The sequence below is a fragment of the Rhinopithecus roxellana genome, chromosome 21 (genome assembly GCF_007565055.1).
Source record: "Rhinopithecus roxellana isolate Shanxi Qingling chromosome 21, ASM756505v1, whole genome shotgun sequence".
Classification (NCBI taxonomy): Eukaryota; Metazoa; Chordata; class Mammalia; order Primates; family Cercopithecidae; genus Rhinopithecus; species Rhinopithecus roxellana.
This window is the reverse complement of record NC_044569.1, coordinates 39,371,255-39,385,546: the sequence shown is the minus strand read 5'-3', so window position 1 is coordinate 39,385,546 and position 14,292 is coordinate 39,371,255. Positions and strand designations below refer to the sequence as shown.

General features: G+C 55.5%; 1 protein-coding gene across 2 annotated transcripts in view; it reads right to left on the bottom strand.

Annotated features, from left to right (window-relative positions):
- Positions 1 to 1,004, bottom strand: part of KCNG2 (potassium voltage-gated channel modifier subfamily G member 2) — a 78,432-nt gene extending 77,428 nt beyond the window's left edge. Inside the window, exon 1 of one of the 2 annotated variants that reach the window (XM_030925813.1) lies at positions 944 to 1,004. The gene's annotated coding sequence lies outside the window, so the exon portion shown is untranslated. Of the gene's footprint in view, positions 1 to 566; positions 681 to 943 lie in introns of those variants that run through there. The other variant, XM_030925814.1, reaches the window with a different exon arrangement.
- Positions 1,005 to 14,292: the final 13,288 nt, after the last annotated feature.

Sequence of the window (14,292 nt, the reverse complement as noted above, 5' to 3'; positions counted from 1 at the left end):
GACCTCGGGAGCCAGGAGCGCGGGCGGCAGCTCCACTGGTCACCCCGAAATCACAGGACGCCCCAGGGTCTCCGGGACTCGTGGGTTTGGGAGAACGTTCGGGACGCGGAGCGGGCCCTGTTCACCTGCCGGACGCCTCCTACGTCCGTCCGAACCCGGGAGCCCCGCAGCAGGGACCCTCCTCGTCCCCAGTGACCACCGTCCGGACCCGGGCTGCGCTCGGCGGGCAAGGCTGGGAGCCCCCCGGACGGGAGGACGCGGCGCACGGGCTCCGAGTTTGCAGATTTCGCGGTTGCGGGAGCTGAGCTGGGTCTTCTCTCCCCCAATTCGGGCCGCGTCCCTGCGGGTCGAGGAGGCAGAAGTGGGGTCGCGGTCGTGTGTCCGAGCGGGAGTGGGGCGTTCATCTCCGGGAAGAAGGGGGACCCGGAAAGGCGCAGCGCGCCGAGCATTCGCCCACCCCCCGCCCTCTCTCCGCGCGAGCCGGGTGCGCCCCCAGCCGAGCTGGGGCGGGCGCCGGGAGAGTCGGGTTTTCGGAGACCCTCGCCCCTTCCTCGCCTTCCGCTCACCCGGGCTCCCGCAGGACCAGCGCGGACAGACGGGGCGATGTGCGGCCGAGACTTCCATCCACGCGCGCGACGCGGCCAGACCCGCGAGCACCTCCGCACAGGCGCCGCCCTCGACCCCCGGACCCCCGGCGCGGAGCAGGAAGGGGCGGCACCAGCCCCGCCCCGCCCGGAGCAGCCCCGGTCCCCTTGGCCGGAATGGGGGGATTCCAAGGTCCCCTCCCACCCTCCCGCGCTCGCGCGCACCGCGCGCCCGGAGAAGAAGCTGCGCGCGGAACCATCGGACAGGAGCCCGCGCCCCCCGGCTCACCGCCCACTGCGGCCCCGGCTCCTTCGCCGCGGAGCCCCCACCCTCGGCCCCACTGCGCGCACAACTTTACCTGCGGTCCAGACTCCGCGAGCTGCTGACTCCGCTTACCCAGCCAGCGGCCTCCTCGGGGCGGAGCGCGGCGTCTCTGGAGCCGGCATCCCAGACTCCGGCACCGCCCCGCGCACCGCCCCCGTCCCGGCCTTCGGTGGCGCGGCGCCCCCTCGCGACATCCGCGGGTCCCTAGGGGCGAACCGACCCCTTACCGGGTCTGGAGCTGGGGCCACGTCCACCTGGAGGGAGCACGGAGCCCACCCAGCTGCCCTTGGGGCGCAGAAGGCCGGGGCCCCACTCTACACACCTCACCCACCAGCGCACGCCCTGGCAGGGGCACACACGCTCACACTCACATAGGTGTACACTCACACATCGACAATCGGTGCAACTCACACACTCCCTGCCACAGTCATAATCACACTCACACAGGTGCACACTGACTCTCACATACATACTCAACTTCATTCACAGGCACATGCATACACACACTCATAACCATATTCACCCAGGCACACATGGACACACACACGTGCACATTCACATAGACAATCCATGCAACTCACACACTCACTGCCACACTCACACACGCAGGTGCACACTCACGTCGGCAATCTGTGCAACTCACACGCTCACTGCCACACTCATAATCACACACACAGGTGCACACTCACATCGGCAATCCATGCAACTCACACCGTCACACTCATAATCACACACGCAGGTGCACATTCACATCGGCAATCCTTGCAACTCATACACTGCCACACTCATAATCACACACAGGTGCACACTCCCACATAGTCTCATAACCCGAGTCATTAATGCACATGCATACACACACTCGTAACCACATTCATTCAGGCACTCATGGACACACGCACACACACACTTGCACACACACGCACTCGCACTGTGGTCATTCCAGAGGCACAGGCTGCCTCCTGCCTGCTGTGACCACTCCCAAGCAGCCTCTGGGGTACACGGGAAGAGATGAGGAACCCGGCCCAAGACTCTGGAAGGACAGGACTGTGGGTTTTGAGTCAACAGCCAAGGCACTTCTGGTGCAGCGGATCCCCAGGAGACACCAGCTGTGAGGATTCCGGACGCGTCTGGGGGATGGATCCTGGAGCCGCAGCGGAGCCTCAAGTGAGTGGATGTTTCTCATTTGCATCCACAAAAAGGAAGCGTTCCTCTACAGCTCCAGCCAGAGCACCAGGGCTTGGAAGGGAGGCTTTTCTCCATGGAAACATCTACCAGATTCAGAGCAGAAGGTGCCTGCACTGCTGTCCCTGAAAGGGCAGAGGCTGCCTTTTTTGGGGGGTGGGGGGCAACTGGTGGTTAGCGGAGGCCTTTGAGGCTGAGCAGAGCTGCCCCTGGGGACATTGCTCTTAAGGTCCAGTGGACGTTTGCAGCTGCAGGAGGCAGAACCTGCCAGGACTCTTTGATCACAGAAGCCCCTGTTAAACACACTCGTTAGAAAAGTAAACAAGATAACTCAGATCACTCTGTCTGTGCCTGGCACGCGGGGGTTGCCCCATAGCTGGTGGTTTGGACGTGGGGGTCTGAAGGGTTTCTCAGGCTGCACATTCTCTGGCCTCAGTCTATTCTTCTTGGCCCGGTTCAGCCCTGGCGCCTCTTTCAGACCCTGCACCTTGACCCAGTCTCTGGTGGCTGTGACCGTGCAGAATGCAGCCAGCCCATTACCTCCCTTTTGCAGACTCTATACCTCTACTGATCCAACCAAAATGCTCACCAGCCTTTCCAGGCACCACATCACATTTCAGACAGCCCTGGCTTGCTAGTCAACTGAAAGCTCCAGATCTGTGCAGTTGTTGGATTTTTTCCCCCATGATTTTCTGTTTCTTGATTCTTTAAAAGTCTAGGTTTTGTATACTACAATTTGTCCCTAGTACATTATATTTCAGTAGTTTTTATTAGGTTAAACTTTTTCATGAGTCTTGTCGGATGTTTCAGAATCTTAATTCCGTTATTCAGCTTATTAGCTTCCTTCTCATCTGAAGCCATTGGGAAACTGCTAAGTGGAGCTGGGCCATCCAAGTCATCAGTATAACTCATGTTTCCAAAAGAAGGGGTCACACCGGCAAGCCTGGGCCCCTGAGCGCTGCCCTGATGCCAGCCACGGCTCCACTCCCACCCTGCTGGTTCACTTCCCATTTTGTTTGGGAGGATGTCAGTGGAGACTTTCCGAAATCAAAATACAATGAATTGGGCATCCAAACTAGTAAATCCGCCAATATCACACACAAAAAAGACAACAAATAATGTGGTCTGTTTAATAAGTTTTTTTAGTATTGGCTAATGTCCACCAATCTGGGGGATGGGGCGAAGTATGACCCCTCGGTCCTGGAGCGGGGAAGGGTCTGTGTACCCTGGACCAAGTTCCTAACGCGTGGTGCCTCAGTTTCCCTGTCTATAATCGCAGAACACACGTCGCTGTTTTACTGGTTAAACGAGACAATGCTAGGACGTGTCTGGCTCATGGCAAACAAACTAATGATCGTCACTATTTTAGGTGCTTGCAAAACCCATCACAATCTGGAATGTTTCCAGAATGTTGACACACTGAACACATCTGCAAACCGAGTCTTGAAAATGGGACCTGGGACTTAGAGCGAGGACGCAGTGCGGTGTCCTGCCCAAGAGCAGTTCGCCCCTGCACCGCATGGGGGCGAAACACGTCCCTTGACAGGCGAGTTGTACAACCCAGTTCCTTCTCCCTGTGATCCCGTAAATTGGTCCCACGTCTCTCGGACGTGGGCAGGCCTTGTGTGTGTTTCCCCCGCCGTGATCCCGTAAATCGGCCCCGTGTCTTTCAGATGTGGACAGGCCTCGCGAGAGTTTCCCTCCCACTGTCATCCTGTAAATTGGTCCCGTGTCTCTGGGACGTGGCCTCGTGTGTGTTCCTCGTAACTCGTGTCTGTTCTCTTCTTGTCTCCCTAAGCCACAGACTTCCTCACCGTGTGCGTCTCCTTCCCGTTCATGGTTCCTGTTGCTCCGTCTCTGAACTTTGGATGTTTCACACGTTCCCTTTCTTCTGATTGTTGTTGACAGCAGAGTTAGGCAGACACTGAGGGTGCTGGGCCTTCCAGCTGCTCAGGTCCCAGGACCCCTGCACTGTAGGTGTCCTAAGAAAGCACCGGTGATGGGCTGCAAGGACACAAGGATGCGGGGACAGGCCACAGAAGGTGGGACTCGCTCCGGTCCATGCTCATGACCTCCCATTATAAATCACACACTCACTGTCACACTCACAATCACATTCACACAGGTGCACACTCACATCGGCAATCTGTGCAACTCACACACTCACTGCCACACACGCACATGCATGTACATACTCATAACCACATCCATCCAGACACACAGGGACACACCCGCACACACGTGCACGCTCACACACACTCTCGCGCCGTGCTGATCCCAGAGGCACGGGTCCCAGGTGATGTGCCTGCGCCTTCCTGTAGCTTCTCTTTTACGAAAGGAACAGACACTTTAAGATATTTTCTGTCTGTAACACACGCTCATTGTAGAAAATGTGTGAACTTTTGTGAAAACACAAAGAAGAAAATAATAAATCACTTTAACTCCCATCTTCATCATCCAAACTTATCCCTGTTAACATTTTGATACCTAAACACTTTGGTCTCGTTTGTTGTTGTTGTTGTTGTTGTTGTTGTTTTGAGACAGGGTCTTGTTCTGTGGCCCAGGCTAGAGTGCGGTGGTACGATCATAGCACCTCCTGGCTCCAGTGATCCTCCCACCTCAGCTTCCTGCCTAGCTGGGACCACAGCTGTGCCACCACACTCAGAATTTGGTTAGTTTTTGGGGAGACACAGTCTCACTATGTGGCCCAGGTTGGTCTTGAACTCCTAGGCCCAGACAATCCTCCTGCCTTAGCTTCCCGAAGTGCTGGCTTACCAGAGAAGAGCCACTGTGCCTGGCCTACTTTGGTCATTTTTTATGTAAAAATAATTTTTGGTTTATGATACAAAAATCACATCATAACTACACACTGGGCAGGGTATACACACTGCACAGAAGGAAATGCACACTTTCCATTTTTTCCAGTCTCTGACACCATTTTAAGCAGAGCTCCATCCTGGGGATGCTGTCACACTTTAACTTATTTGACATTGATGTTGTCTCCAGTTTTTCACCATCATAAAATTCTCTGCCATAAACATCTTCACAGACAAATCTTGACCCACTTTCTTGACTGTGGTGACATTGCTGAGTCCCAACCAATGTATTATTAGAGGAAAATCCTTGGTGTGAACATTAAAATTGAAATTTTATTTCTTCAAAAAACTAGGCACAGTGGCTCCTTTTTGTAATCCCAGCATTTTGGGAGGCTGAGGCAGGAGGATCGTTTGAGCCCAGGATTTCAAGACCAACCTGGGCAATATATCAAAGCTCTGTCTCTAAAAAAAAAAATTGAAAAAAAATTGAAAAATTGTCTGAATGTGGTGACACATCCCTGTAATATTAGCTACTTGGGAGGCTGAGGTGGGAGGATCACTTAAGTCCTAGGAGTTGGAGGCTACAGTGAGCTGTGGTCATACCACTGGACACCAGCCTGGGTGACAGAGAGAGAGACCCTGTCTCAAAAAAAATAGAAAATAAGGCCAGGCGTGGTGGCTCACGCCTGTAATCCCAGCACTTTGGGAGGCCAAGTTGGGCGGATCACGAGGTCAGGAGATCGAGACCATCCTGGCTAACCCGGTGAAACCCCGTCTCTACTAAAAAATACAAAAAACTAGCCGGGCGAGGTGGCGGGCGCCTGTAGTCCCAGCTACTCGGGAGGCTGGGGCAGGAGAATGGCATAAACCCGGGAGGCAGAGCTTGCAGTGAGCTGAGATCCGGCCACTGCACTCCAGCCTGGGCGACAGAGCAAGACTCCATCTCAAAAAAAAAAAAAAAAAAAAAAAAATAGAAAATAAAAAATAAAGAAAAGAAAAGGAGGAAAGGAAGAAAAGAAAATGAATAGTGAGCTTGTGGGTCCACGGGCTTATCTGTCTTGAGCACTAAGCCTCTTGGGCAGGGGCACCTTCATATACGTGTCCTTGGGCCTTGGCATCAGCCAGGCTCTGAAGCATGTCGTCGGTAAGCATTCACTGAAGGCAGAAATGAGGCAGTGGATGGGACTGTCATAAACTTAGATATCAAATTACTTTCTTTACTAGAATTTTCCAAATTAGTCATTTTCTTCTAGATATTTACTACAATTTTCATTTCTTGGCTGATTTTCAAAATAAGATGATATATGCTGTGGCTTTTCCGAGATAGAATTGACACCTACAAGTCACCCATTTAAGTTGCACCGTTCAGTGGCTTTTCGTTTACGCAGCGTGTACAGCCATTGCTACATCCAGTTTAAAGCATTTTCACCATCCCACTAGCAAACCTGTGTCCCTCAGCCCTCCTGACCTCCGCCCACTCCCCTCCCGGTGCCTGGTACTGAGGGGACTGGGGAACCCGCCTTCTGCAGTGCGGAAGGAGCTCCCACGGACCTCCGCCCACTCCCCTCCCGGTGCGTGGTACTGAGGGGACTGGGGAACCCGCCTTCCGCAGTGCGGGAGGAGCTACCACAGACGTCGGCCCCTGGGGTTCTGTCCGTCTTTTGGACACATTCATTCTTCTGTGCATCTGCCTGGCTCTCTGCTCTCTCCCTTCTTTTCTGTTTCTTGCTCATGGGAGATAGGGGCCCGTTTCTGGCATCTGCAGCCTCCCTCTCTGCATGCTGAGGGGAAGAGGCCGCTGCGTGGAGGGGCTTCTGGCCCACTGGGTGGCTGTTTGAAACGCTCATCCTCCTGTTTCCAGTCCCTGATGTCTCATGTGCGTTTGTAGCATGGTCTGTGTCTGTGCGGTTCCCCCGGGTGCCCGCAGGCTCATCCCTCTCCCAGGAGGCTCCCGGTGGGCGCTGCCCTGGCGTCTCTTCTCAGTGCCAACCAGCTTTGACAGCAGACACTTCACCTCACAGGGAACATAGGGTATCTCTGGGGCTTTCTCAGGCTTCCTCCTGTGTTCATTACTTTAATCTCTACCCTAAATTCCCTAACTCTACATTTACTGTTATTCTATTTCCTCGTCTGAACTTGAGCTCCAGGTGGGAAGCCGTCCACTGAAACAAGCACACGTTCACTCCACGAGTCGCCGTCTGCCGAGTGCACTTTTGGCGAGGGAGACGACTCTGCTCTGGGGTCTTGGACTGATGTGTGGTGCAGAGGATAAGACCACCTTCCACTCAGCTAATAGATGTGCTCCTGAAATCTGTGTAAATTAAGACGTTGGAAGTGGATTGAAACGTAAACACGTCGCTGGTGGGCTCTCTGACGAAGGCTCTGCATGCCAGAATCTTTTGTAATGTAAGCAGTTGCGTTCTTACCGAGCTGTTGGCAAGGGAGGAGTTTTATATGCTGAGTTATCTCAGCCCGGGGGGCATCTGAGCAGTGACCTGTGCTTTCTATGATCACTTCCTCCCCTCTTGCTGCATGTAGTTGAGGCCAGCAAGCAATGCCGTGCGGTTTTTATATTTGTGAGCGTTTATAATCAGTGTCCTTAATGGACAGCTTACATAACACTTCCCGATAGTGCCTTTGCTATCATGGAACGTTCCTGATGCAGTGAGCAGCCAGTGCTTCCTCCGAGCATCTCATCGTTTCATTGAAACCCACAGTGGAATGCAGACGTCCTTTCTGTCTCTGTCAATTTTGTGCTGTGGAATGTAACATTCCATTTCACTACTGTCACCGTTCTGGGAAATGGCCTTGGATTTGATGAGAAAACCCCTGTAAGTTATTTGCACTGCCCAGCCCTGCACCGTGTGCTGTGAAAGGTTGTGGGTGACTGGGGCTTCCTTTGCCCCCAAATTACCTGGCATCCATGACGTTCTGAATAGAGGTATTTCTCTTTTGTGAATAGAGTGGCTTACTTTTATGCAGTTCAATAAATATTTGCTCACATGTTGTGTTAAGCACGTACCCAGTGCTGTGTGCCAGGCACTGCAGTGCCTGAAAATGCACCAGACACAGCTTCTGCCCTGGAGAGGCTGGAAAACTCTGTGGAAGAAGACAACACCCTACGTAATTAACTGCATTAAAAGCCACACTCGGGAACGGTATGTTGATAAGACCCAAGACCTGGAGGTGCTGCTCCCTAGGACAAGGAGGGGCACGCATATCTCTTTCCTGCGTACAGGATGCACCTCTGAGCAATTTAGGAATTTCCGTACTTCTTATGAGACTGGAGTCTGGTCATGGCCTCTGGAATGCCAAGGACAAGACAAGGTTCCTGCGCAGAAAGCCTGGGAAGCTGCTCCCTTCGTGGCCCGGAAATTTCCCGCAGCGGCCCCTGTGGAGGCTCCTGTCCCCGCCAGCGTCCAGCCCGCGAGTCCCCTTCCTCATTCTGCCTCTCGCGTGTGCACCGCGCTGTGCGCCCGCGGCTCTAAGGCCCTGTCCGTGGATGGGCTGCTTTCCCTGCGAGGCGCCTGAGTCAGCCGGGCTCCAGGGCCTCCTGTGCCGCTCAGCGCAGCGCTCGACCTGTTCATGTCCTGCCCCCGCGGTGGCGGGGGACGTGCGGGACCCCCTGAGAGCAGCGGAGCCCTGGGGTTTCCGTCCTGGGAGGACACGGAGATTCCGTGGGAGGTGCCTCACTCTACAGATGCCGCGGCGAGCCCGCCCGTGCTGCTGACTCACACCCATGTGTGCCTGTGTGCCCAGGTCTGTGAGATGGGAGTGCATGTGCAAGAGTGCGTGTGTATGTGCGCATGTGCATGTGTGTGCACGTGAGTGTGCGCGTATGTGTGGGTGTGTGCATGCGTGTGTGGGTGCGTGTGTGCATGCATGTGTATGTGTGCATGTGTGTGTGCATGCGTAAGTGCGTGTGCGTGAGTGTATGCGTGTCCCTGTGTGAGCGTGTGCATGTGCGTACATGCGTATTAGTGTATGTGTGTGTGTCTGCATGCATGTCCATGTGAGTGCGTGCATGTGTGCGTGTGTGTGTGCATGCGTGTGTGGGTGCATGGGTGCCTGCGTGTGAGTGTACATGTGTGTGTAGGCGTGTGTGTGCGTGTGAGTGCATGCGTGTGTGCCTGTGTGAGCGTGTGCATGTCTACATGCGTATGAATGTAGGTGCGTGCGTGCAAGTGTATGATGTGTGTGTGTGCATGTAGGAGTGCGTGCGTGTGTCGTGTGTGAGTGGGTGTGTGCATGCATGTTCATGTGAGTGTGCATGTATGTGTGAGCGTGCATATATGTGCGTGCTCTATCTCCTCGCCACGCCCCAGTGTGTGCAGGACCGGAGCCAGGCGCCCTCCCGAAGCCTGGGCTGGCGTTTGCGCGGTGCCGCTCGCCACGCTGTCTGTGGGAGAAGCCCGGGGGCCCGCACCTGCCCTGTCCAACCACTGGGGCTCCGGTCCCCAGAACCCAGAGGCCCTGAGCCGGCCGACACAGCATCCCATAGCGACCCTGGGACCGCCGCCCGGGGGGCACCCATGAGGAGGAAAGGCAAAGAAGAGACGCCCCTGCTGCTGGGCGTGGCCGGGAAGGGCGGGGCGGTTCCCTGCGCGGGAGGCCACGGGGGAGGTGGGGAGGGCGGAGGTGGTTCGCACAGGGCAGACTCACCTACGCCCCAGGTGAGACCCCGGGTGTTCCGAAGAAACGGATTAATTTTACCTTTCATTGGCAAACTGGCCATATTATTTCTAAGGGGGCGGGGGCTGCCGTCGGGATGTGATCCCAGTGTTTTCTCTCCCTCGGGAATCTCCCGGGTGGAAGCCACTTTGACTCCCTTGGAGGAAGGAGCCCTCCCCAGCGCCACCCTGGAGAAGGGCTGGGTCCAGCGACGCGCGGCGGAGCGGGGCTTGTGCGGGGTCCCACGCGCAGGGTCCCATCCACCCGAGGAAAAGGGGCTTCCTCAGAAAAACCCGCAAAGGCAACGGGGGCGGCCGCTGAGCCTCGTCCGAGCTGGGCCTGCTGGACGGGAGCGCGGGGCAGGCGGGCAAAGGCCGTGCAGGTGCCGCGGAGGAAACGCGCCCCTCTGCGTCCCGAAGCGGGTCTACCGGGCCGGCGGGGCCTGGGCTGTGCGCGAGGATCTGCTGCGCTCCGGGACGCGGCTCGGGGGCGTCTGCGGCCCCCCAGGAGGGACCCGGGACGCCGCGGGTTGGGCCGGGCTCCCACGTGGCGGCCCCGACTCTGAGCACCCGGGCGAGCCTTGTGCGCCGCGGAGACCCGGAGCGCCTGAGCCGGCGTCCCCCACACCCGGACCCCGCGGCCTCCGCCTGCGTCCCGCCTCCCCCGTCCGGGAAGCGCCCGCCCCGCTGCACAGACCCGGGCGTCTCCTCCCCGGCTGGGCCGCCTTGTCAGGATAAGATGTTCTAAATTAGCCTGTGCTCCGGGAATGTTTGCGAGGCTCCTTCACAGAGGACTAAAATAAAAGTGACAAAAAATGTAAATATCGAACATTTGAAAAAACTGTTCAAGCTCACTTATAATTAAAGAATGCAAATTAAAACAATGGCACTTTTCCTATAAAATCAGACAAGTATCTTCTAACTGTCCGGCTATCCGGTTCTGAAATTCTCTCCTAAGGAAATAAACGAGAGCCGGAAAAGCTTCGGTGCGAGAACGTTAACAGGCATCGCATCCACAATATTGAAAAACTGGGAATCGTGGAGATGTCCAGCCGCAGGGGCTTGGGTGGAGTTCAGCCTTCTTCGGGGTTCGACCACGTGGCACACGGGGTGCGCGCGGCCCCTAGGGGGGTCTCTGAAGACTATTTCTGCACCGGGCACCGCTCAGGACGCTCAGGGGAGAGGCGGGATGAAAACCGCACATCTGCGGATGCTGACCCAGGTCATCCACGCTCCCCTGTCCACCTGCGGCTCCACCTTGGAGAACCCGCTTGGCTTTTCCGTAAGCTTCACACTCGTCCAAAACCCGGGATTTGTGCGATTGGCGGCTGAGGGTTGCTGGATGCCTTGAGGTTTTCTGGGCACCTAAGCAGGCCTCTCACACGAAGCAGGAAAACAGGAGGCAAAGTCACACCGGTCTCCATGTTGCATTTGAGGGATTCCGATTCCCCTTTCTGTTTCTTGGTATTTTCCATATTTTCTACAAACAACTTGTCTAACTTAGTCATAAAACATGGAAAGCATACAACTTACAGAAAGGGGACCCTGGCCACTCTGTGGTCTCTGTCCCTGAAGTCACATTCTCTGGGATAGGAGGAGCCGCTCACCACGTCAAACCTTTGGGGTTTAAGCTGTGAAAGCTGCTGATTTGCCCCAGCAGCATTTTACAAGCAGGTTATTTCACAACTTTGTAAAATACTGAAAATGTAAAGTGCAGCTCCTGACCACAGAGCAACTGAGTGAATAAAGTTAAACAGAAAGACCCTAATTTTCAGACTTCCTCACATAAAAAAAGGAAGGGGAAGGAAGGAAAAATAATTCTAGTTGATATATTTCCAACTTCAGATAAAAGAATCATAGGCTTTGCAATACACTTCCCATTCGCCTGGTAGGCTACTAGATGGTGAGGATTTAATTTTATTTCTATAGTTTGCCCCTTTACTTTGAGCCCCCGGCTCAAACCAGGCTGTGGGGCACATGCCCTCTCCCTGTGTCTGGCACTGCTGCCCCATCCTGGCCCTGCCCAGGCAGGTACTTGCACAGGGAGACAGAGGCCGATGGCTCCAAGGCTCCATCTTAGTGACTCCAGTGAAGAGAAAGTTGTAGCAAACTCCCTGGCTGGTGTGGCTCAGGTGTCATGTCCTCAAGGATGGCTATTGTGGCCAGGGGCACGAACGACCCTGGCGAACCAGGCTGAGAACCGGGGCAGTGGTGGTCAGGTCTGGCCGAGCCCCATGCTGTGGGGCCCCATGGGGAATAGCACCATGGCCTGTGACAGCACAGTGCCAGGGACTTGACCCAGTGACGCCAGGCCGGGCTCTCCTACCTCAGATGGCGCGCGGGCCTTTGGCTGGGCTTCCCCACATGAGCGTCCTGTGCGTCTCCGGGTGCCAGCAGCAGGCCTGCTCCACCCGCTTGATGCCAGGGGGCTCCCCCACCCCGCCATGCTGTGCAATCAGAACTGCCTCCAGGCATTGCCAGTGCCCCTGGGGTGGGGTGAGGGCAGCGTTGACCTGAGGGGACCGTGCACCCTGCAAGTCCACCCCAAACTGTGTTAAAGAAAATCGGGCTGCTTCAGAGCTGAAAGGAGATTTTAGTTGTGTCTACTTAATCTTAGAAGTCATCTGGTCCCTTCTCATCTCACAGGTGAGGAAGGTTTAGTAAGGCCTCAGATACAGTTTAGAGGAATAGAAAAGGCAAAACCCTGTTCATGTTCATTGTTTGGGGGCTGAATATTCATGGCCACGAAGGAGAATGTGATTCTGACAGGTTCAGAGAGGGTGCGGCCGGCTCACCGGAGAAAACAGGTTCAGAGGGTGCGGCCGGCTAGGAGCTGCCAAGCAGCCCCCACCAGGCTCTCTGTCAGGCAGCGGCAGCCCCCAGAGTGAACGGGCTCTGACCATCCTCCAAATTCCCAGCCCCCAAAACGAGAATTGCAGGGCCTAAAAATAGAGATGTGGGCTGTTATGAACATAGCTCATCTCCCTTCTTCAAGCTGAATAATTCCAATTCTGTCAGCAATTTTTCATGAGATTTATCTGCCAACACTTGAGTAATCCATGTGGCTGTGGCTTAAGTCCGCCCTGAGTGTTCCCACGCTGTTACGTTGTGGGGTCCAGAGCGGGACCCAGCACTTAAAATTCTTGCAGTGTTACTGCTGGTGCCCTGGGAAGGGAACACAAGTTTCTGTAGTGTCTGCGTACAGCAGATGCCATGAGGAACGGGGAAAGGGGAGCGTGCAGTCGCTTGGCCAGGGGCCACTCCCACTCATCCTTGTGGAGCCCAAGCCGATGCCCCAGCCGCTTCAACTCAGATGTCAGCCAAGCCGTGAACCCGGGACACTCTGCCTCACGGTGCGTTGGTGGCTCCAACCCACCCTGGAAACATGGTTTGTCCGCAGGGACACAGGCGCCATGAATCGTTTCCTATTATTGTAAAATGATTCATTTTCATTCACTGAAGAGCTTTCCCTAGTTACCCCTTCAGTCCAGGGCCATGTGCTGAGCTGTGACAAACAGGGTCTCTGCGATCAAGGTGTTTCCGCTCATACACGGGAGACGGCACAGAGACAGGTGGCAGGTGTGACCACGCGGGAGATGGCACAGAGACAGGTGACAGGTGTGACCACGCGGGAGATGGCACAGAGACAGGTGACAGGTGTGACCATGCGGGAGACGGCACAGAGACAGGTGACAGGTGTGACCACGCGGGAGATGGCACAGAGACAGGTGACAGGTGTGACCACGCGGGAGACGGCACAGAGATAGGTGACAGGTGTGACCACGTGGGAGATGGCACAGAGACAGGTGACAGGTGTGACCATGCAGGGAGACGGCACAGAGACAGATGGCAGACATGATCACGCAGGAGATGGCACAGAGACAGGTGACAGGTGTGACACCATGTGGGAGACGGTGCAGAGGCAGGTAGCAGGTGTGACCACGTGGGGAGGCGTGGTGTGCACAGCAGCCAAGGGCAGGTTGCACACCCTACGGGGGACCGGCCCCAGCGAGAGGCACAAAGCATTTAAAGGCAACTTTGAACCCATACGCGGGGAGGGCTTCACTTCCAAATTCTTTCCTTTAGGTGAAGCAGTGGGAGGGAAGAGGGGTTGGTTTTCTGGAAACTTGGCTCCCATTTGTCATTCCCTCATCAGCCACTGAGTTCATCTTTTCTCCACTTCAACCCCAGTGTTTGCCTGTCACAGGCCCCAAAGTTACCAGGCTGCCGTCATGGCCCTCGTTCCCACCCAGCCTGCTGAATGTCTCCGCTTCTTCTCCTGTGCGTCGCCCCAGTGCCTCCACGTAATGTCAAGGGGCCGGTCGCCTTTTCGTAACCTGCTTGTAGGACGCACTGGGTAACACCGAGTGTATAGACGCTCTTCCCCAGTCTATGTCCCAGGTTAAAGGTGTTGTCAACCTTGTGATGTCGTTCTTACGATGTCATCCTTGTGATGTCATCCTGTGTGATGTCATCCTGTGGAACAGGCATGTCACAGTGCCATGGACAGGTGCCACTGCTTGCGGGGTTCTGAGGACGCCGCGGTTTGCCTGCAGGCTGCTTTTGCTGCCCTTTGCCCCCTCTTCTCCCTCCCCCTCCTCCCCCAGCAGTGTGCATTTTCCATCTATTACCAGAAGTGGGAAAGGCACCACCAGGTGAGGCATCACAAGGCAGACTTTTCCTTAGTGACTGGCAAGAATGCTGATTCCGAGTTT